Raw genomic sequence first — 23,080 nt, 5'->3', positions numbered from 1 at the left:
GAAAGTGGCAAGAATGATGGGCTAAGTATGTTGAAACCAAGGGGAAGTATTGGGGGGCGTGTTAATAAAAATGTTTCTTTTACTGTAATAAATTTTAAAAATTAAACATTCACTGTATTTTCAATCTTGCTTATAGTTATTGGCTTCATTACTTAGCAATCCAATAAGAGGACAGGTCTGTGGCTGTTCACCAGCATTAAAGAGCATCACATTTATATCTTTGGTTGTACACACTGTCCCCAGCTGTGTCTCTGGATCCAATTGCCTGCTTTGACTCCATTGCTGGCTGCAGAACCCTGGGCAAGTTGTGCCTCCCCCGCACCTGCCCAGTGGATGCTGGGATGGAACCCAGGGTCTCATGCACGCTAGGCAAGCACTGTATGATTGAGCCACATTCCATTCCCAAGTTACTCCAGCCTGTTTCCTCTCGTGTTCTAACATTTAGGAGAGAGTGCGTAATAAAGACCAAAAGGAGACTTTTACGTTAAATCACATTCTTAACGATCTTGTCAGCTCATGCGATGTGTCAGTTATCTATCACTGTAACTTGCTATGTAATAAATTATCCCAGACCTAGATGCTTACAATATTTTCTCATGGTTTCCAAGACCCAGGAATCTAGTCAGGGATTAGGTGGTTGTGCTGGCCTGGGTCTTTCAAGACATGAGCCAGGATTTTAGACTGATTTTGAAGGTGAGTTCCCCCACTTTTTTTGTTTTTGTTTTGTTTTGTTTGGGGACTGGGGATCGAACTCGGGACCTTGGGCTCGCACGGCAGGTGCTGGAACCACTGAGCTAAATCCCTGGCCTGGTTTTTGTTTTTGAGACAGAGTCTTGCTAAATAGTTCAGGCTGGCTTTGAACACTGTGTAGCCCAGGCTGGCCTTGAACTTGTGGTGATTCTCCTGCCTCAGCCTCCCAAGTGCTGGGGTTACAGGTGTGTGCCACCATTACCAGTGAGATCCCCTGCTTTTGCCCCTCTGTGAATGAAGGATTGGAAGAGCAGCAAGATGAAGTAACTCACTTAATTGCCTCATCTGGTCCTCACAGAGCTGGCCTGGCATTTTTATACAGGCTGTTCTGAAAGGTAGGGGCAAGGTTTCAGGGTTTGGCAGAAGGGACAGGGAAGTGGGTGGTATTTTGCAACTGAGCTGTTTCCTGAGTGCTGATGTCGTTCTGTTTCTGCTCCTCTTCTCTCATGTTTTCTTTCATTTTCTCCCATCCCTCTATGAGTTGCTGGGCATTTTCTTTTCTTGTGTATATATTAATAAAACTTTTTTTCCTGCATTACTGGGGATTGAATTTAGGGCCTTGCACATGCTAGGCAAGTACTCCTCCCAGCTGCATCCCACACCTTTTTTATTTTTTCTTTTGAGACAGGAACTCAATAAGTTCCCCGGGCAAGGCTCAAACTTACAATCGTCCTACCTCTGCCTCCCAGAATGCTGATATCACAGATGTGTGCTACCATGTCTAGTTTTATAAATATTTTTTGAGATAGGTCTCACTGTGTTTTCCAGGCTGGGCTCAAACTTTTGGGCTATAAAGCAATTCTCCTGCCTCTGCCTTCCAAGAAGCAGGGACTATAGGCACCAGGCCACTGAGTTCAGTGTTATTATCCACGTTTTGTTATATATATATATACTTTTTTTTTTTTTTCGTACCGGGGACCAAACTCGGGTCCTTGCGCTTTCTAGGCAGGCAGTGGAACCACTGAGCTGAATCCCTGGCCCAAGTTTGCATGTATGTTTATAAAATTCAGAGAAATTATAAATTACAGTGTGGATGTAACAGTTCAGAGCAGGGATAAAAAACATAGGCGTCTATAGGGCTGTAGAAGGTAATGAGTGAGGGATGGCCAGGGAGGCTGAACACAGCACAAGGCCCCTCTCACAAGGGCAGCTAATACAAAGCGCAGGGATTTTGGACTCAAGCAGACATGGGTTTAAATCTAGAATCTCTTACCTATTATCTGTGTGACCTAAGTTACATCACCTCTAAATAAGGGAAACAATCTACCTTCTGGCACTGTTAATATAGTTTTTTTTTTTTAATATTTTGGTACTGGAGATCGAACTCAGGACCTGGCACTTGGAGGCAGGCATGGCGCCACTGAGCTAAATCCCTGGGCCCTGTTAATATTTTTATAAACTGGATCTAACCTGGAATGGGATCAATGAGCCGGGTATGGAGGCACACACCTGTAATCCCAGCTACTCAGGAGGCTGAAGCAGGAGGATTATAACTTCAAACCCAGCCCGGACAACTTTGCAAGACCCAGTCTCAAAACTTAAAACAGAAAGGAATGAGGATGTAACTCATGGTAGAGCACTTACCTAGCATGAATATGGCCCTGTGTTCCATCCCTAGTAACACACACACACACACACACAGACACACACACACACGCAAAAGGCTCAGGCAGAATTGCATCTCTCGATCGCTAAACCTTCTTTTATCACTCTAGCTCACTTCAACTCAACCTATATTTATTTATTTAGGTACTGGGGATCAAACTCGGGACCTTGTGCTTGTGGGTCAGGTGGCAGAACCACCGAGCTAAATCCCCGGCCCTAACCTATATTTATTGAGCAACTGTTACAGGTATATGCAGTGTGATAACAGAGCTCATAAAGCTGGACAAAATAGCTTTTGTCTCTCTTAGGGAAACAAATCAAGAAAGTGGCATATAAGCTGGTATTGGAAGGGAGTGCAGAGTTTTCCTAGGGTGAGGAGATGTCTTAGTTACTTTTCTCTTTGCTGGGACAAAGTATTTGACACCCAAAAGTTAAAGGAGGAAAAAAGGGTGGGCCCGCCTCAGAAGTGCAAGGTCCTAAGTTCAATCCCTGATATCAAAAAAAAAGGAGGAAAGGTTAACTTCAGCTCACAGTTTGTAGAGGTCTCAGTCCATAGTCAGCTGGCTCCCAGGCAGGGTGGCACAAGGCAAGGTGGCATGGCAGAGGAGAAACAGCCCATGACAAGCAGCCAGGAGGAGACAGAAAAGCAGCAAGCAGACAGCAGCAAGCCTGCCTTCCCTCTCTTCCTCTATACTCCACCCATGCTATAAGCCTATTGATTGGTACCACCCATACTCAAGATGCACATTATCCACACCCAGAACTGTGCTAATTCCAATCAGAGCACTAATTTAGTAGCACACACCCTTAATCCCAGTACCACATCCCCTAGATCCAGCCAGCTCTGAGAAGCCCCACCTATGAGCACAGGAGGCTTTTGGAGACATCTAGATACAAGCCAGAACAGGTGGGCAAAGTAGCATGTAGCAAATTCATTTGCTTGGATTTGTCTTTAGTTGCCTTTCATGAGAAATGTTCCCCACCATGTGGGCTACACACAGGAAAGTGCTGCAGCTGCCACATTGGTGCTATGAGACTCCCTGGCTATAAATGAGACGGATGTTGTTCAGATGTTCTCACTTGTGAATTGGTGTTTATTGGTGTGAGTTGGTCTCTACTTCTACAGCTAAAGCTTATTTGCTTGTTCTGGGGCTGGGGATAGAACCCAGAGCCTCACCCATGCTGAGCATGTGCTCTACTGCTAAACCACGGCCCCAGCCCCTGAAACTGAGGCTTCGTTTTTGTTTTGGGATTGAGCCCAGGGTCTCACACAGCCCAGGCTGGTGCTCCAGCTCTGAGCTATACCCCAGCCTTAGGACTGATGATTTCAAACCTTACGATTGAAATCATCCAAAACATTCCAATCAGATGGGAGGAGGAGAGGAACAAACCCAGAGTTTAGAGAAGAGGATATGAGGCTATGGGACTATAGAGAAGGTGAGCATTCCCAGGTAGGGACTTCAACTCCACATGGCCCAATATCGTGCCGGTGGGTTTTATATGTTTCCTTCATGTCCTTGGAAAAACAACTTCTAGATTTTAGCCAGGTGTGGTTGTGCACATCTGTAATCCTAACACTCTGGGAGGCTGAGGTAGGAGGATTGCAAGTTTGGCAACATAGTGATTTAGCAGCAAAATCTCATTTCAAAATAAAAAATAAAAAGGGTTGGGGCTGTAGCTCAGTGCAAAGGCCCAAGTTTGATCCCCAGTACCAAACAAAAACAAAACAGATCAAGCTTCCCTTTTTTGGCTTGTTCATGTGCATTTTAGTTACTTAAAAGTGTTTGCCGGAGATTTAGCTCAGTGGTTCCGGCGCCTGCCTCACAAGCACAAGGTCCTGAGTTTGATACCAAAAAAAAAAAAAGAAGTCAACTTGGGCCAGGGATTTAGTTCAGTGGTTCCACCGCCTGCCTTGCAAGTGCAAGGACGCGAGTTCGATCCCTGGTACCAAAAAACCAGAAACAAACAAACAAAAAAAGTGTTTGACTAAGTCACAGAGGGCCAAACACTGGAGTTTATGAAGAGAGGGGGGGGTCTGAGATGCCCTTTACCCAGAGTAGAGGGTGGGAAGCAGGTGGCCAGCAGCTGGAGGTGGTGAGAACAGACACGTTGCACAGGCCCCTGCACACCACATACAGAGCTCGAGAGCTGGGGGTGCAGCTCAGTAGTGGAGGTGCCAGGGAAGCCATAGGTTCCGACCACAGCGTATGCACGTGCACGCAAGCACGCATACGCGCGCGCACACACACACACACACACACAAAGTTGATAAAGTATTTTTCCATAAATAAAGAACTGTGGTAAATATGTGCAGAGTAGTGGGGTGCAATCCCAGCACTCAGGAGGCTGAGGCAGGAGGGTTGCTGTGAGTTCGAGGCCACCCTGGGCTACATAGTGACCTCAAGACAAACCTCAACTACAAAGCGAGACTCTGTCTAAACAAACAAACAAAATATGTCCAGAGTAATTCACAGGCTCAGGGGTGGGCTACAAAGGTCTGGCCCAGATAAAAGCCATGGAGCAGGCATTGAAAGCCCATCTGGCAAGTGAAGGTTTTCTGGCTGTTTTTAGACCTTAGGCAAATTCCCTGACCTTAAGTTTCTGCATTTATAGAACAAAAATATCGATATTTACCACATAAAATTTGGTGGAAAGCTGGGCATGGTGGTGCACCTGTAATCCCAGCACTGTGAGAGGTTGAGGCAGGAGAACCACGAGTTCAAATCCAGCCTAGGCAATTTGGTGACTTAGTGAGCTCAGTGGGAAGCTCTGGGTTCAAGCCCCAGTACCACAAATAAAGAGGATAATATGACATAATAATAATGAATTGCCAAATACTGAGCACTCAAAGATTATCTTTCATATATATTAGCCTTATTTTTTTTTTCTTTTAAAATGTTTTGCTGTGCTGGGAATTGAACCCAAGGCCTTATGCATTCTAGTCAAGGGCCCTACCACTGAGCTAGACCCCCAACCAGACTTACTTATTTTTAAAGTATTTCAGGTAGCCTGATTCTGAATCATAACCAGGTCAAAAGCCTCCATGCAGTGATGGTATCTTAAACTCTTAAAATCTCTGATCGTTCCTGTTTGCTTTTCAGGCCCAGAGTATGTAAGATTCAGGGCTCTGTCTGATCGTTGTTGGCAGCAGCGAAACCTGAGTCTGAGCTGCTAGTCAGTGACTGATAAACATTTCCACATGTTGATGCTTTGCAAACTGAAAGTCTGGGTTTGCAGCTTAGCCGAAAACAGCTACATCACTGAAGGCACTTCCCCAATCACAGGATTTAATGAGCCAAGGAAATTTAATTATTTTCTAAAGTGTACTTTCTGGTTTAGATTATGAGTTAGTGTAAGCAGTTGTTACCACTAAATCTGTTGGAAGAACAACAAATAGTCCTGGCCTCAACACACCATCATCATCATTATATATTATTATTATTATTATTATTATTATTGTTTTCATTCATTCCTATTCTTTATTTCTATGTGTTTTTTAAGAAAATAATTTAAATTGCAGTACTGGGGATTGAATCCTGGGCCTCCTCATCCAGATATGTCCCCAGTCTTTACTTTATTTTGAAATAGGATCCCACTAAGTCACTACATTGCCCAGAGTAGGTTCAAATTTGTGATCTTCCTGCCTCAGCTTCCCAGACTTCTGGGATTATGGGCATCCACCATCATGCCAGACTCCCAGTCCTTCCTAAATTTTATTTTGTTTTATCTATTTTACTTTTGGGGTTTTTTTTGTTTTTGTTTTTGTTTTTTTGGTACCAAGGATCAAACTAGGGTCCTTGTGCTTTCAAGGCAGGCGGCAGAAGCACTGAGCTAAATCCCCGGCCCTTATTTTTGGTTTTTTGAGACAGGATCTCACTATATAGTTCAGGCTGGTGTTGAATTTACTATATAGCCCAGGCTGGCCTCAAACTCAAGGAGATCCTCCTGTCTCAGCCTCCTGAGTGCTGGGATTACAGGATGCACCACCCTACCTGGCCCTTCTTAAATTTTATTTTCTGAGTCTCATTACATTGTCTAGGATGGCCATGAACTTGTGATTCTCCTGCCTGAGCCTCCCAAGTAACTGGAATTATGGGCATGTACCAAATTTCTTTCATATAAAAGACTAAGGGGCAGAGGGTGTGACTTAGTGGTACAGCATGTGCCTAATGTGTTCAAGGCCCTGGGTTCAATCCCCAGCACCCAAAAGAAAATAAAAAGCCAGATGTGATGGCTTTTGTAGGCCTACAGCCCCAGCTATTAGGCAGTCAGAGGGGATGATTGGTTTAAGAACACCCTGGATAAGACAGTGAGATCCTATTTCCCTATTTCTTTTTCTTTCTTTTTTTTTTTTTTTTTGGTGCCGGGGATCGAACTTGGGACCTTGTGCTTGCAAGGCGGGCGGCGGAACCACTGAGCTAAATCCCCGACCCAGTGAGACCCTATTTCAAAAAATAGAGGCCGGGGATTTAGCTCAGTGGTTTCGCTGCCTGCTGCGCAAGCGCAAGGATCCAAATTCGATCCCTGTGGTCGGGGATTTAGCTCAGTGGTTTTGCCGCCTGCTGCACAAGCGCAAGGACCCAAGTTTGATCCCCGGTACCAAAAACAAAACAAAACAAAACAAAAACAAAAAAACAAAAAATCCCACAATTTTGGGCTGGGGATTTAGCTCAGTGGTTTTGCCGCCTACCTCGCAAGCACAAGGACCCAAATTCGATCCCCAGTACCACAAAAAAAAAAAAAAAAAAAAAAAAAAAATTGCCAGCATCAAATTCGATCCCCGGTACCAAAAATAAAATAAAATAAAATAAAGAGCTGGGTGTGGTAGCTCCTGCCTATAGTCCCAGCACTTGGGAGGCTCAGGCAGAAGGATCACAGGAGCTCAAGCCCAGCCTGAGCTGCATAGTGAGATCCTGCCTCTGGGGAAAAAAAGAAGGAAAGAAAGAAAAAAGGAAAGAAAGAAATTTTATTCTTTTTTTTTTTTTTTGAGACAGGGTCTCACCGTTTAGTTTAAACTGGCCTTCAACTCACTATGTGGCTGGGGATTTAGCTCAGCGGCATAGCCCCTGCCTGACAAGCCTGAGGTCCTGAGTTTGATCCCTGGTATCAAAAAAAACCAAAAAGCACTCACTATATAGTCCAGCTGGCTTTGAAACTCACAGCAATCCTCCTGCCTCAGCCTCACAAGTGGTGGAATTACAGGCGTGCACCACCATGCCTGGCACAAATTTTATTCTAAAAAAAGGAAAAATAAGTATTTTTGTTCAAGTTGCTATTCTAAGTGTTGTATGTGTATTAGCTTATTTCACTCTCACAACTTACTGAAGTGTGTATTGCTTGAAGAAATGGAGAGTTTAAGAACTTGCCCAAGCTCACCCAGAAAAGCTCAGAGCTAAGGCAGACAGTCCCAACCTTGTGTCACATGCTTGAAAGCGAGTCTTGCCTGCCTGTGAAGCCACAGGAGAGGCTAGGGTCCCTGCAGTCAGGGCACAAAGGAGCTGGGGTGGGGGGCAGCAGCATGAGTGTTGCTGACAGACTTGGAGAAGGAGAATCGTGACTGACCTGGGCCCCAGAAGGGGTATCTGAAATGGGGCTCTGATTTCCCAGTCCCGTGCACCCACAAGTCGATGGCGCTGTACCTTTATACCTACCTGCCCAGCTCTCTAACAAAGTCAATCAAGCATGACAAGGAGGTTTTCACTCCTGCGATTGTTCTGGAAACAAGGTGGCTAAACACATTAGTCACCAGCCTCCTTTCTCATCATCTCAGATCCATTAAACCCATTCAACCTGCCACTCAGGTGGCTGGAAAAGAACAAGAGCCAGACTCCAGTGTCCAACGAGGCGCTTAATGAAAGGGCAGGGTGAGGGGGTGAAAGCCTCAGTTCTCTCTCACCCAAGGCCGGAGAAAGGCGGGGAAGGGATATTGCAATTGGGGAATTGATCCGGGGCTTAAGTGGCACTGAGAGTCCTACTACCCCTTCATTATCCTACAGGATGCTTCTGAGGGCTGTCGGGCGTTAGGGGCATTCACAGCAAGGGTACTGGAGCTCAGCCACCTTGGATGAGTGTTGGATCCATTCCTTGGTCTTCCTGTGGGTGTCAGGTATCCATTCTGCTTGCCAGGCAGACTCCACTGTGCCCTGTCTGAGCTGGTTAAGGATTCTTTCCAGCCAGTGCACAGCAATCCTGAGGCCTCTGATCCTTACACAACTCCTCTGCCTTCCGATCCCATCTTGGGATCATACATGTGGTCTCCGTGTCTTCAAGGCTATCTGCCTTTATTATTTGACCTTGTTTTTTGTTTTGTTTTGTTGACCCTGTTCATTGCTTATACCATTCCCTACAATAATCTGCAATGCCATTCCTTCATTTGTTTTATTTATTTATTTATTGGTGCTGAGGATTGAACCCAGGGCCTCCAGCATACCAACCACAGACTCCACCGCTGAGCCACACCCTCGGCCCCTCCATTTTTTAATTTAGCAAACATTTGCTGAGAGCAGGCACTGCTCCACCTGAAGAGGACAAACAATGATCAAAAGAAAATGTAATTTGTCAGATAGTGGTAAGTGATTTAAGGAAAAATAAAGGAGCATAAGTGAATGGAGGAGCAGGTATGGAGCTACTTTCGAGAGGGGCCCAAGTCGGGGTGATGCTTAAACAGAAGCTTAAGCAACTTGAGGGAGCCAGGAACAGGTACACGGACCTCTAGTTTGATGCAGGAGCATGTCTTGTTCATTTCCTACCTCTCTCACAGACTGCTGTGTTTTACACCAAGCAGTCTTTTAGGAACACTGGGGAACATGGAGCGCGTGGATACTCCAAGATACAATCCAAGAAAGAGATACAGAACCAGCCTACTGACTGTTACACTGAATGAGAGAAAACTTTTATTGTATAGGAACTAAGTCAGTGGTGGCGAGCCCATGGCATGTGTGCTTCAGCGGGCACACAGAGCTTCTCTCTCGGCACGTGAGTCAAATTGCCCCAGCAGCCGAGCATCGGAACTGTTGTTTTTTTTCTAAACTAAAACCTCAGTACTGAGGTTTAATTGCAGTGTTGACACTTTGTGGTAAATACATGGGTTGCAGTTTGAGCATTTGGTCTCTAAAAGGTTCACCATCACTGCTCTAAGTAGATAAGCCCAATTTCTTTGGTTTTTTTAGGGTACTAGGTATTAAACCCAGGGGCACTCTACCACTGAGCTACATCCCCAACCTTTCTCTCCAATGATCCTACTGCCTCAACTTCCTAAATAGCTGGGCTAACAGGTATGCTCCACCACACCCACATCTGCTTTTCTTTTTCTTTCTTTCCTTTTTATTATTATTATTTTTTTGAGGCAGGATCTCACTATGTAGCCCAGGCTGGCCTCCAACTCATGACAATCGTCCTGCCTCAGCCTCCCAAGTGATGGGATTACAGGTGTACACCACCACTCCTGGCTGGTAGCTTCTTTTTTTTTTTTTTTGGTACCGGGGATTGAACTCAGGACCTTGCGCTTTCAAAGCAGGTAGTGGAACCACTGAGCTAAATCTCCGGTCCTGGCTGGTAGCTTCTTGAGGAAAAGTCTCACTCTGTAGTCCAGCTGGCAGGCCAGGATGTAGCTCAGTGGCACACCACTGCCTGGCCCTGAGTTTAATTCCCGGTACAAAAAAAAAAAAAAACCCTGCCAGTACTACAGCTGGTCTTGAACTCATTATGTACCACAGGCTGGCTTCAAACTCTCTTTTTTCTTTTAAAGAATGCATTTATTAGTATATTTTAGATATGATAACATTCATCATAGGGAATTTGTATCTGTACCTGATATATCTTGGTTCTTTTTTCCCCATTTCACCCTCCCTCCCTTTGACCCCCTTCCCCTGCATAATTACAAAAGCTTTGTTTCCATTTTTTCCTTCTACTCTCTCTTTTTTGTCTTCTTCTTTCTTTCCTTTCCCCTCCCTTCTCCCTTGTTTCTCTTCCCATTTGAACATTTTCTTCCCATTTCCCAGTATCTTTTATACATTTTGGCCCTTATTTCCTCTTCTGGTTTCTCACACCAGAGAAACAATGCAGTTTTTAAACATGTGTCTGATTTATTTCACTTAAGAGTATGGTCTCAAGGTGTATCCATTTAGCTAGAAATGTCTCAAGCTTATAAAAAACCCACATCTTCTTTATCCAGCCTCCAGTTGCTAGGCATTTGGGCTGTTTCCCATATTTAGCTATTACAAACTGTGCCACTATAAACACGGGTGTGCAAGGGCCAGGGATGTAGCTTAGCGACACTATGGCTCCCTAGCAAGTGCAAGAGCCTGAGTTTGACCCCTGGTACCCCCCCCCAAAAGGGGGGGGTTGCATATATTGCTATGGTATGATGCTTCTAATTCTTTTTTTTGAAACAGAGTCTCATAATGCAGTTCAGGCTGACCTTGAACTCACTAAGTAGCCCAGGTTGGCCTCAAACTTATGCTTTTAATTCTTTCAAGAAGAGGCGAATGTCTCCAAGACGGTGGCTGCAGCGGCTGCAGCGGCTGCACAAGCAGTTGTTGTGAGCCCTGGGCTTCAGGGCTTGAAACAGACCCTGCTTCTTGTAATGATTCTAAGGGCCATGGGCACTGGCAAGTCCACCCTGGTGTTGCAGCTAGGCCAGCGGCTGGGTGGTGAGATCGTCAGCGCCGACTCCACGCAGGACTGCGAACGACTAGACATTATTACCAACAAGGTTTCTGTCCAAGAGCAGAGAATCTGTCAGCACCACATGATCAGCTTTGTGGATCCTCTTGTGACCAGTTACACGGTGGTGGACTTTAGGAACAAGGCAACTGGTCTAACTGAAGATATATTTGCTTGAGACAAAATTCCTATTGTTGTGGGAGGAACCAATTATTACATTCAGTCTTTGCTCTGGAAAGTTCTTGTCAATACCAAGTCCATGGAGGTGGGTACTGAGCAAGTGGTTGACCGAAAAGTAGAGCTGGAAAAGGAGGACCGCCATGTAGTCCATAACCGCCTATGCCAAGTGGACCCAGAAATGGCAGCCAAGCTGCACCCACACGACAAGCAAAAAGTGGCCAGGAGCTTTCAAGTGTTTGAAGAAACGGGAATCTCTCACAGTGAATTTCTTCATCGTCAACATTCAGAGGAAAGTGGTGGCCCCCTTGGTGGCCCTCTGAAGTTCCCCAACCCTTGTCTCCTGTGGCTTCATGCTGACCAGACAGTTTTAGATAAGCGCTTGGATAAGAGAGTGGATGACATGCTCGCTGCTGGGCTCTTGGAAGAACTAAGAGATTTTCACAGACGCTATAATCAGAAGAACTCTTCAGAAAATAGCCAGGACTATCAACATGGTATCTTCCAGTCAATTGGCTTCAAGGAATTTCTCGAGTACCTGATCACTGAGGGAAAGTACCCAGCTTCTGAAGAAAGGTATCAAATACCCAGGGATTTAGCTCAGTGGTTCTGGCACCTGCCTCTCAAGCACAAGGCCCTGAGTTCGATCCCCGGTACCAAAAAAAAAAGAGAAAGGTATCGAAGCTCTGAAACAAGTAATTAAGAGATATGCACGGAAGCAAAATCGATGGGTTAAAAACTGTTTTTTGAGCAGACCTGGCCCCGGTGCCCCCCCAGTATATGGCTTAGAGGTGTCTGATGTCTGGAAATGGAAAGAGTCTGTTCTCGAACCTGCCTTTGATATCGTGCATAGTTTCATCCAGGGCCACAAGCCTGCAGCAGCTCCAGTAAAAATTCCCTACAATGAAGCTGAGAACAAGCGAAGTTACCATATGTGTGACCTCTGTGATCGGATCATCATTGGGGACCGAGAATGGGCAGCACATATAAAATCCAAATCCCACTTGCACCAACTGAAGAAAAGAAGGTTGGACTCAAATGCTGTCAGTACCACAAAAAGCCAGATTACTTCCTGAGACTGTGATACCAAACCTAAAGAAAAGGGATCCCCAGGACAGAATGATCCAGAGCCAAAGTCCAGCATTTAAAAGACATCTCCAGGGACTCTGCAGAGGTGCTGGGGATCAGTGGAGCAGGGAGGTCTATCTGGCGGTCTCCCGTGTCTGGGCTGAGGAGCGCTGTGCAGAAAGCCCTATCATTTTCTTTTATTCAGTAGTGAGATCTCAAAAGCCTTGTGTTCTCTGTGATGGAAACAGCGAGTCTTCCAGCTCCTGTGGCTGTTGTGTCTGGTGATGGTGTAATTTAGAGTGGTTTTTTTTTCTTTGAACCTTCAAGTTTCTATATTTGAAAGAGGTAAGATTGCACATTTTTATACTTGAAGATCTTTTCTCATAAAAGAAGTTTTTTGTCCCTGACGCTGACTAAAAATATCTAATTTCCGAATGCTTTTGTAGATGACTGAAGTGTTGTGAGCCACAAATCAGGAGTTCTAGATTTGAGGGAATGGCAGGAAAGGACCAGCCCCAGTGAGGTGATTAAGTAAACTAAACCAGCTCTCGGAATTCCACAGAGGAGGAAATCAGATTGAGATGACTGTGACCTGGGACTTGAAGCTGAAAGACTGAAATCTGTTGATCTCCTCCGGTCTGATAATTGCTATCACTGCTGACTTCATAAGGTAGAAATATATAATTTTATTGCAAATTAAAATAAAAGCTTTGTAAGATCAAAAAATAAAAAAGAAGAAGAAGAGGAAGATGAGGAAGAAGAAGAAGAAAAGAAGAAGAAGAAGAAGAAGGAGAAGAAGAAGAAGAAAAGAAAAGAAGGAGGAAGGAGGAAGGAGAAGGAGGAGGAGGAGGAGAAGGAGAAGGAGAAGGAGGAGAAGGAGGAGGAGGAGGAGGAGGGAGGAGGAGGAGGAGGAGGAGGAGGAGGAGGAGAGGAGGAGGAGGAGAAGGAGAAGGAGAAGGAGAAGGAGAAGGAGAAGGAGAAGGAGAAGGAGAAGGAGAAGGAGAAGGAGAAGGAGAAGGAGAAAGAAGAAGAAGAAGAAGAAGAAGAAGAAGAAGAAGAAGAAGAAGAAGAAGAAGAAGAAGAAGAAGAAGAAGAAGAAGAAGAAGAAGAAACCAAGAAGGGGACCAGCTGGGTCAAATGAACTTCCAGCTTTAGTTTTTTAAGGAATCTGCACACTAATTTCAACAGTGGTTGCACCAGTCTACACTCCCACCAAGAGTGGAGGGTGTTATTTAATTTCCATGTGTTTATGAAGTTCTCATGGTTTCTTTTGCTGATGATCAATTTCATTGTACTGTGGTCTGATAATATGCATGGGACAATTTCAATTCCTGTGCATTTACTTAAGCATGTTCCATGAGCTAGGATGTGGTCTAGTCTGGAGAAAATCCCAACTGCAGCTAAGAAGAATGTGTATTCTGATGTTGTGAGGTGGAACACTCTGTAGACATCTACTAAGTCCATTTATTCAAAAGTTTGGTTCAGTTCTTTTGGTTCATTTCTTTGTTGATTTTTTTTTTCCAGTACCTGGGATCAAACTCAGAACCGGCTCATGTGGTCCCACTGAGCTAAATCCCTGGTCCTTTGTTGATTTTTTGTGTAGTTGATATTTCTATTTGTGACAGTTGGGTACTGAGGTCTTCCATTACTATTGTATTGGTGTTTATTTGATTTTTCATTTTCAGTTAGATGTGCTGGTATTTGGTGCATGTATATTTACGATTGTTATCTCTTCCCCTTGGATAATTCCCTTTACAAGGATGTAGTGACGTTCTTTGTCCCTCTTTTTTTTTTTTTTTTTGGTACCAGGGATCGAACTCAGGACCTTGCACTTGCAAGGCAGATGGTGGAACCACTGAGCTAAATCCCCGGCCCTGCCACCTATTTCTTTTGATTGGTGAATTGAGACCATTTACATTGATGGTTATAACTGATATGTATTGACTTATCCTTGTCATGTTATTTTTCTATTGTTGGTGGTCCCTCATCCCCCATTAATTACTTGCCTGGTGGATTCAGTCTGTTGGTGTTCATGGAGTTGTAGTCCTCATTATCTCTTTCTAGAATGTTCTTCAGAACGTTTTGGAATGCTGGTTTGATGGTCATGAATTTCTTCCGGTGCTGTTTGTCATGAAAGTATCTTATTTTTCCATCAATTTTGAAAGATAGTTTTCCAGGGTACATCAATCTGGCTTGGAGGTTATTGTTTTTTAGGGCTTGAAATACTCTACTCCAAGTCCTCCTTGACTTGAGGATTTGTGTTAAGAAGAAATCTGCTGTGATTCTGATGGGCTTTCCTTTATAGGTGATTTGTTTCTTTTCTCTAACAGTTTTTAATATTCTGTTCTTGTGTTGAATTTCTGGAATTTTGACTATTATGTGTCTTGGTGTAGTTTTTTTGTTGTTGTTGTTGTTTTTGGATCATGGCTAATTGGAGATCTATATGCCTCACTTATCTGTATGTCAAATTCTTTTTCCCTGCTTGGGAAGTTTTCCGCCATTACTTCAGCAAACAGATTTTTTGTGTCATTTGTGCTATCTCTTGCTTTTAACTGACTCTGATCAATCTTATTGCATTCTTCCTTCCATCATCTAGCAGCTGTTGTATTGATTTTTCATGGTCCCTTGCTATTTTTAAGAAATCTTTCTTTTCATGGTCACTAACCTCAATTCTGTCTTCTATATCTGATATTCTGTCTTCACATTGCCTCATTCTGCTGCATATACTTTCTTTTTTTTTTTTTTTTTTTGGTGGGGGGTGGGGGGGGCACATGTACGAGGGATCCAATTTAGGATCTTGTGCTTGCGAGGCAGGCACAATGCCACTGAGCACTGGCTCTCCATATACTTTCTTTTTTTTTTTTTTGTACCTGGGATCGAACTTGGGACCTTGCGTTTGCAAGGCAGGCACAGGAACCACTGAGCTAAATCCCTGGCCCTCTCCATATACTTTCAATGGAATGTTTAATCTCCTGCATATCTATTTGAATCTGTTTCATGGATTCCATTTCTTTCCTGTGCTGGCCGTTCATTTTCCTAAGCTCCTCTATTTTTTTATTTGTATTTGCTCTAGTCACTAATCATGTCTTTCATTATTGTCATCATCTCTGTAGTTATCTGAGAAACTATCTCTGATTTGATTTTTTTCTAGAGCCTCGTTTATGTGCTTTGTTACTTCTGCTGTTGCCACTCAGAGAGTCCAGGTGTGTGGCTTTCAAATTGTTTCACCTCATTGGTCCCTGGCTTTGCCTCTGGTGAGCTGGAAGTTTGGGGCTGCATCTTGCTTAAGTGTTTTCTTTCTCTCTTTCTTTCTTTTTTCTTTCTTTCTTTTTTTTGTTTATAAATTGCACATGGCAAGTAGCTTTATTGCCAGTATTCAGAACCCTTAGGAAATGACTACTTCTCAAGAGATGCTTTCCAGGTGTAGCTGCCTTTTGGGTTTTGAGTCTGTTGCACTATCCTACCTCTTCAATTTATTGGGGATGAAAAGTCCCTGCCTATTTGGCCCAGCCCCTGGTTCTTCCGCACTGGCCTATAGTATTTTTTAAGATCCTTAGGCAATCTCAGTCTTGGCACACCAGGGTGAACAACTGACTACAACAATTATGTCACTTTGGCTAAAGTAGTACAATCAGCAATAACAACAGCATCAAACACACCCTAGAAAATGACAAACTATTGATTTGCCACCTTTAATCATATGACCTAGATTTGTGGTTATATAACAAAATCTAAAACAACCCAGAATACTGTATCCAGTACATATGCCCTCAGTATGGCAATTTTATCCTCAGAGAGAAACTTTTTAAAGGAATTAGGGGGAAAATAGAGAAATAGAATAAGGGGAAGTGATTAGAAGCAAGGCTGGAGAACAAAGGTCGATTATGCAAATTTGGGGAAAATGGTGAAGAAGGCAGGAGGAAAAGAGAGAAGGAAGAAATAAAAAGAAGAACAGAACAAAACAACAACAACAACTACAAACCATGTCCACACTTATATAAAAACAAGAACAAACAATCAAGAAAAAACAAAACAAAACAAAAACAAAAGAAGAGGGGGAAGAAAGAAGAAAATAAGAGAAGAAAAAAAAGTCCACTTCATGGCATGTCTCTGCTGTCACTGGTAGACAAAGTGGGCAGACAGAGTCCAGAAACATGTTGACTAATCCCAACAAGCCAGGTGTAGATTTATAGCAGGGTACTAGATAATCCCAGCAAACCTACACCTTTATTTCTGAAGCTGAGGCTGGTTTCTGGCTGTGATGCTGGAACCCTATTTGTTCAGCCTGCAACACTGCATGCGTCTCCTGCTGCCCTGACCTCAGCTCCTTGACCTTCGGCCAACATGAACTGGATTCCACCTCACCTTAATGGAGCCAGCCTGCAGGTACTCAGAGTTCTAAGCTCAATTGGTCCCTCTGCACGATGGCTATCAGGCAGTCACCTTTTCCTGGGGGACGTCTGAACCTGAATAACTCATCAGCCACTCCAGTCTGCTGTGCCCACTGCTCTGTTCCACAGTGTTTCTCTGTGGAGGCCTCTGGGCTCACCAGTAGTCACCATGGGTCTGCAGGTTCAATCTGCCATTCCCAAGCTGCAAGCCAGGGCTCAGGGAGAAAGTGATGCCACCTCTTTTGAGGGTGTCTTGCTCTTTGATTCCTCCATCTTCTGTGGGCTTCAGAGTCTTGCTGGGTCCCTCCCTCCTTCTGCTCTTCCTCAGTTGCTATATTCCAGTGTGTGGACACCAAATCTTGGAGAGGCTCTTTTCCTGCTGTTCACCACTCTGCTATCTTTGGCTTCAAACTCAGCAATGCCTCAGCCTCAAGAGCACTGAGATTACAGGAATTCTCCCCACATCTGCCACAAGCCCAATACTTTTACATGCAACCTAAGTGAACACAGATTTGGATAGGATTTTATTATATTTTTATATGGTATTTCTTTTTGTAGTAATTGTTATTATAAGGAAATTTTATGTTGAATTAAGTAATTAGTTAGAATTTTATACATTTTATTATATGTGAATTGCTTTACTATTTTTTGCCTCTCTTTTTTTTTTTTGGTACCGGGGATCGAACTCGGGTCCTTTTGCTTGCGCAGCAGGCAGCAAAACCACTGAGCTCAATCCCCTGCTTTTTTGCCTTTCTTATAAAAATAATTGTTTCAAGTAAGCAATTCATTTATAAAATTTTAAAATCAGAATGTACAAGTAAGTACACCATGAGAAATTTTCTTCCCATGTTTTGCTCTTTTGCTGCTAGTTGGCCCTGTGTCCTTCAGCATGTGCCCCTCCGCATTAGGGATTAAATTGGGCTTTCACACAGAGTTACATTCCCAAATCACTTTATTTTTTATTTTAAGACAAAGTCTTGCTAAGTTCCCAAAGGGAGAGATGAAATTATGATCCTCCTGCTTCAGCCTCCCAGAGTGCTAGGATTACAAGCATGTGCCACCATGCTTGGCTCCTAGTTTTGTGGGTTTTTTTTTTTTTTTTTTGACAGGGTCTCACTATGTAGTTCAGGTTGGCCTTGAGCTCACTATGTAGCCCAGGCTGGCCTCAAACTTGCAGCGATCCTCCTTCCTCAGCCTCCCAAGTTCTGAGATAACAGGTGTGTGCCACTATGCCTGGCTTCCCAGCTTTTTTATGGAAAGACAAATAATTATCATCATATGTTCTTATCTCTTCCCTTTTACATGAATGGTAGCATTCCATGTACCAGTCTACATTTTGCTTTTTAAAAATTTCATAGCTGGTGCTGGGGATTTAGCTCAGTGATTCCGCTGCCTGCCTCGAAAGCGCAAGGATCCGAGTTTGATCCCCGGTACCAAAAAATTTCATAGTTGGTCTTAGCATGGTGGTACACATGTGTAATACCAGCATTCTGGGAGGATGAGGAAGGAGGATGGCAAATTCAAGTCTGCCTGGACAATTTAGCAACTCAGTGACATCCTATTTCAAAATTTTAAAAATAAAATTTTTTTAAGTGTTGGAGATGTAGCTCAGTGCTAAATCCCTGAGTTCAATCCCTGGCACATTAAAAAAAAAAAAAAAAAAAAGAATGATAGCTAGGTGCAATGGTGCACCTCTATAATCTCAGGTATTTGAGAACACAGAGTAGGAGGATCACAAGTTCAAGGCCAGCCTGGGCAACTTAGCAAGACCCTGTCTCAAAATAAAACAAAAAGAGCTGAGGATGTACCTCAGTGGCAGAGTACTTGCCTGGCATGCATGAGGCCCTGGGCTCAATCTCCAGTATCTCAAAAATAAATAAACAAAACAATTTTTTTTCTGGTGCTGGAGAGGGAACCCAAGGCCTTTTGAGTGCTGGGCACATCTCTACCAGGAGCGAAGTCCATCATGTGGCTGAGTTGCATGCTCAACTGGAGCCAGGCAATGAGCAGGTGAATACTCAGATATGCAGTTTAGCAGATGGCCTGGGACGGGCACTCACCTTTAAGAGGCATCAACAATAACTGTCCTTTGAAGCCCTGGGTGTGGCTAGGGTCACAGGAGAATAGTGGGAGAGGAAGTGGGTGGGGACAGAGCCTGAGGGCAGTGGTTGAGTGGCCTCCCTGGGAACTTTGGGAGGAGCTGAGTGCTGAGTGTTCTCTCCTCCACAGAGTGCAGTTCTCATTTCTTCTGGCTGTGTGGATACCACTGCTGTCCATTTTCTTCCTACAAGCATCCTAATGCTCAAGAGCTCTCTAAAGGGCTGTCCACATCTAACCCTTCCATCAGCACTGTTACTGTCATTACCCTACTGCTCATCAGGGACCCCACCGCCCCCAGCAGCCTCTGACCGACACCTCAGCTCCAGCAGCCTTGTTCTCTTAACCCTAAGAACTCCTGAGTATGGTGGCACATACCTGTAATTCCAGCACTTGGGAGGCTGAGGCAGGAGGATGGTTGTGAGTTTGAGGCCAGCCTGTTTTCAAAAAAGAGATTTGTACAAATATCACTCACAGAAAGTAAGAACTTCACTATAATTGTTGGGTTTTTGTCTGCTTTCCCAGCAATACTAAAAGCTCCCTTAAGAGCAAGAATAATGGCATATTTGTCTTAGAATCTTTAATATCGGGCCAGGGATTTAGCTCAGTGGTTCTGCCACGTGGCTCGAAAATGCAAGGTCCTGAGTTTGATCCCAGTACCAAAAAAAACCTCCTCAGTTGAGTCTAACATACAAGCAACACTGAGTAAAGGTGGTTCAAGTAGGAATCTTTAATATCAAAAATAAAATTAAAAAACAAACAAACAACAAAAAAAGAATCTTTAATATCAACTAAAAAAAAAAATGTAGAAAAAGCCGGAGATTTAGCTTGGTGGTGCCACTCCACTGCCTGCCTCCACAAGCACGAAGTCCTGAGTTCGATCCCTGGTACTAAAAAAAAAAAAGAATGTAATATCAACTACAGTGCTTAACATATGAGCATTTGAAAAGTAGCTGCTGAATGAAATAGTGAATGAATGACTTCAGGTTCTAAACTTGTCTTTTTGGACTGCAGACTGAATCTAGGTCTTTTATACTTAGTTACATCCTAAGTCCTTTTTTCATTTCTTGAGACATGTTCTCAGTAAGTTGTCCATTTTGGGCTCAAACTTAAGATCTTCCTGCACCAGTCTCCCAGACAGCTGAGAATACAGAAATGTACAGCCCCATCCGGCTATATGTTTGTTTGTTTGTTTGTTTATTTATCATTCATTCATTCATTGGTATTGGGGGTTGAACCTGGGTTTTCACAGTGAGCTATAACCCTAGCCCTTTGTTTTTTAAATTAAATTAATTAATTAATTATTTTAAGACAGGGTATGTCTATATATTGTATACCTAAAATATACCAATAAAATTAATGAATTTTAAAAAAGAGATAGGGTCTCACTATGCAGTTCAGGCTGACCTTGAACTCACAGCCTCCCAAGTGCTGGGATCACAGGCATACACCACTACACCTGGTCCAAGTTCCTTTTTTTTTTTTTTTTTTGGTATCAGGGATTGAACTCCGGTCTTTGAGCTTTCGAGGCAGGCAGCAGAACCACTGAACTAAATCCCCGGCTCCTGAGCCCTTTTTAAAATAAAAGTTCTATATACATGTGTGTGTGTGCATGAAAAATTACTTACATGCGGAATATGTAAAACATTATGCCTAAAACTCAATAAAAGCTAACAACCCGAACATCTGAATGAAATTCAGGTGTGTTGGCTCACATCTGTAACCCCAACACTGGAGAGGCTGAGGCAAGAGGATTGCCCTGAACTTGAGGCCAACCTGCACTACAAAACATGACCTTGTCTCAAAAAACCAAAAAACAACAACAAAAAAATCTGAACAAAATATTTGGAAGTACTGTGTACATCACAAAGAAACATGTATGAAAGTTAAGTAATACTTACTGAAAATTATAAATCACTTGGAAAATTCCAATTAAAACCATGGTTTAATCCTGCCACCGGGAAGGGTGGCCCATTCCTACAATCCTAGCACTCAAGAGGCTGAGGCAGGAGGATCCCTGTAAATTCAAGGCCAGACTGGGCTACATAGTGAGTTTAAGGTCAGCCTGAACTGCACAGCAAGATTCTGTCTCAAAACAAACAAACAAACAAAACAAATCAATACTGCTATGCACCCACCAAATTAAAATTTTGACAATAAATGTTGGCAAGGATATAGAGCAACTAGAACTTTCCTACTTTGTTTGATTTAAAAAAATTTTTTTCCGTACCGGGGATCGAACTCGGGTCCTTGTTATTGCAAGGCAAGCAGCAGAACCACTGAGCTAAATCCCCAGCCCAACATAATGGTCCTACATTGTTAGTGGGAGCATTACAACTACATCAGAAAAAGTTTTAACAATTTCTTACAACACTGAACATATATCTTTTTTTTTTTACTTTGATTACCCAAGAGAAGTAAAAGCTCATATTCACAAAAAGACATGAACCAGAATGTTTATAACAGTTTTATTTATAATGGCCCCAAAGTGGACTCAACCTATGTATCCAACAGAAGAATGGATATATAAACTGCCGTACTTTCAAACAAAGGAGTAGTATTCAGCAATAAAGAACACTTAATGACATAGATGAATCTCTAAAACAGAGCTGCATGAAAAAATACAAAAATATATACAATCAGATGGGCATGGTGGCACACATCTATAATCTTAACACTCTGGGAGGCAGAGGCAAGAGGACTACAGATTCGAGCCCTGTCTAGGCAGTTTTGCAACTTGACAAGACTCTGCTTCAAAATCAAAAATTTAAGAAGGGCTGGTAATACAGCTCAGTGATAAGATCTTGGGTTCAACCTCCAGTACTACCACAAAATAAAAATTACCTACCTACTTATCTATCTATCTGGCCTGATTCCACTTATATACAGTTCTATAACAGGGAAAACTTATATATGCACTGGACTCAGTGGCACAAACCTGTTATCCTAGCTACTCAGGAGGCTGAGGCAGAAGGATGACAAATACAAATTCATTCTGGGGCCGGGGATTTAGCTCAGTGGTTCTGCTGCCTGCTTCACAAGCACAAGGACCCGGGTTCAATCCCTGGTACCAAAAAAAAAAAAAAAAACAAATTCATTCTGGGTAGCTCAGTGAGAGAGCCTGTCTCAAAATAAAAAGGGCTACTGTGCTGGGGATTTAGCTCAGTGGTTTTGCCACCTACCTCACAAGTGCAAGGACCCAAGTTCAATCCCTGGTACAAAAAAATAAATAAAAAGGGATATGGAAGTTAACTCAGTGGTAGAGTGCTCCTGGGTTCAATCCCTGGTACCTAAAATAAAAGCAAATCAATATAATAAAATGTTAATTGCAGAATATGAGAGGTGATATACACAAGTTCACTGCACAATTCTTTTAATATTTTTCTGTACATTTGAAAGATCCAGTAATAGAATATTGGAGGGAGGGAAATTTTGACAAGGATCTTGGTCTCCTAATTCTCAGCTTGTTATTCTTTCCACTGCACCATGCTGCCTCTTTGTCCTAATCACCTCCTTGCCAAGCTTTTGTGTCTTCATTGTCAGATATGTGTAGGCCATTCAGAAAGTTAAAGGGAAATCAGGAATGAGGCAAGGACAACTTCATTTGCCATCTCTTTTCTGTATCTTTTTGAAAGTCCTACTTAAGGCAACAAAACAAGAAATAGAAATACAAAGGTGTCCAGGTCCTGAAGGAACGAATACCTCTCTCTGTTCGAATAGGAGACAATTACTTGTGTAGAGAATCCAAAAGAAACAAAGACAAAAGCAAACACAACAACCCCCCTGGAACTCATCATTGATTGGAGCCAGGTTGGAGGCTGGGCTGGGGCAAGACTCAGGGCAGAGCCCTTGCCTGGTACCTAGGAGGTGTGGTGCAGAGCTACAGTGTGTGTTTGAATACATGCAATTTATTACAGTAAAAGACACACTGCCATTGATCACCCTCAAAATACTCCCTTCACTTCCAACATGCTCACCCCATCATTCCTGCCACTTGCCCACGCAGTTCTGGTTGTTCTCTTTGTCTCTTTAGTTGCAAAGTCGTGGCTGCCTCATCATCCTGAAATGATTCAAAACATTTGCCTTTCATAGTCATTTTGACTCTGGGGAAGAGCCAGGAGTCACACAGTGCCAGGATTGGTGAATAAGGGCCTAGAGGCCACACTGCAGTGTTTTTATGAGCTTGCCTTTCTGTGGGATGGCACTCGGTAGAAGCATTCACCAGTTTTTATTACATCTCATGAAGACTTGAAAGAAGACTTCTAGAACTGCTTAAGAAAGTGCCAAAAGGACATGGTGGCACTTGGAAGGCTGAGGCAGGAGGATCA

At 43.3% G+C, this 23,080-nt stretch overlaps 1 pseudogene; it reads left to right on the top strand.

Annotated features, from left to right (window-relative positions):
• The first annotated feature begins 3,825 nt into the window (after positions 1–3,825).
• On the top strand, positions 3,826–12,344 carry LOC101703778 (tRNA dimethylallyltransferase-like; annotated as a pseudogene).
• The last annotated feature ends 10,736 nt before the right edge of the window (positions 12,345–23,080 follow it).

This window comes from Heterocephalus glaber, unplaced genomic scaffold, assembly GCF_053883595.1.
Source record: "Heterocephalus glaber isolate CG9 unplaced genomic scaffold, H.glaber_assembly_v1.0 deba00000281, whole genome shotgun sequence".
NCBI classification, from domain to species: domain Eukaryota; kingdom Metazoa; phylum Chordata; class Mammalia; order Rodentia; family Bathyergidae; genus Heterocephalus; species Heterocephalus glaber.
This window is presented reverse-complemented; position numbering and strand designations above follow the sequence as displayed.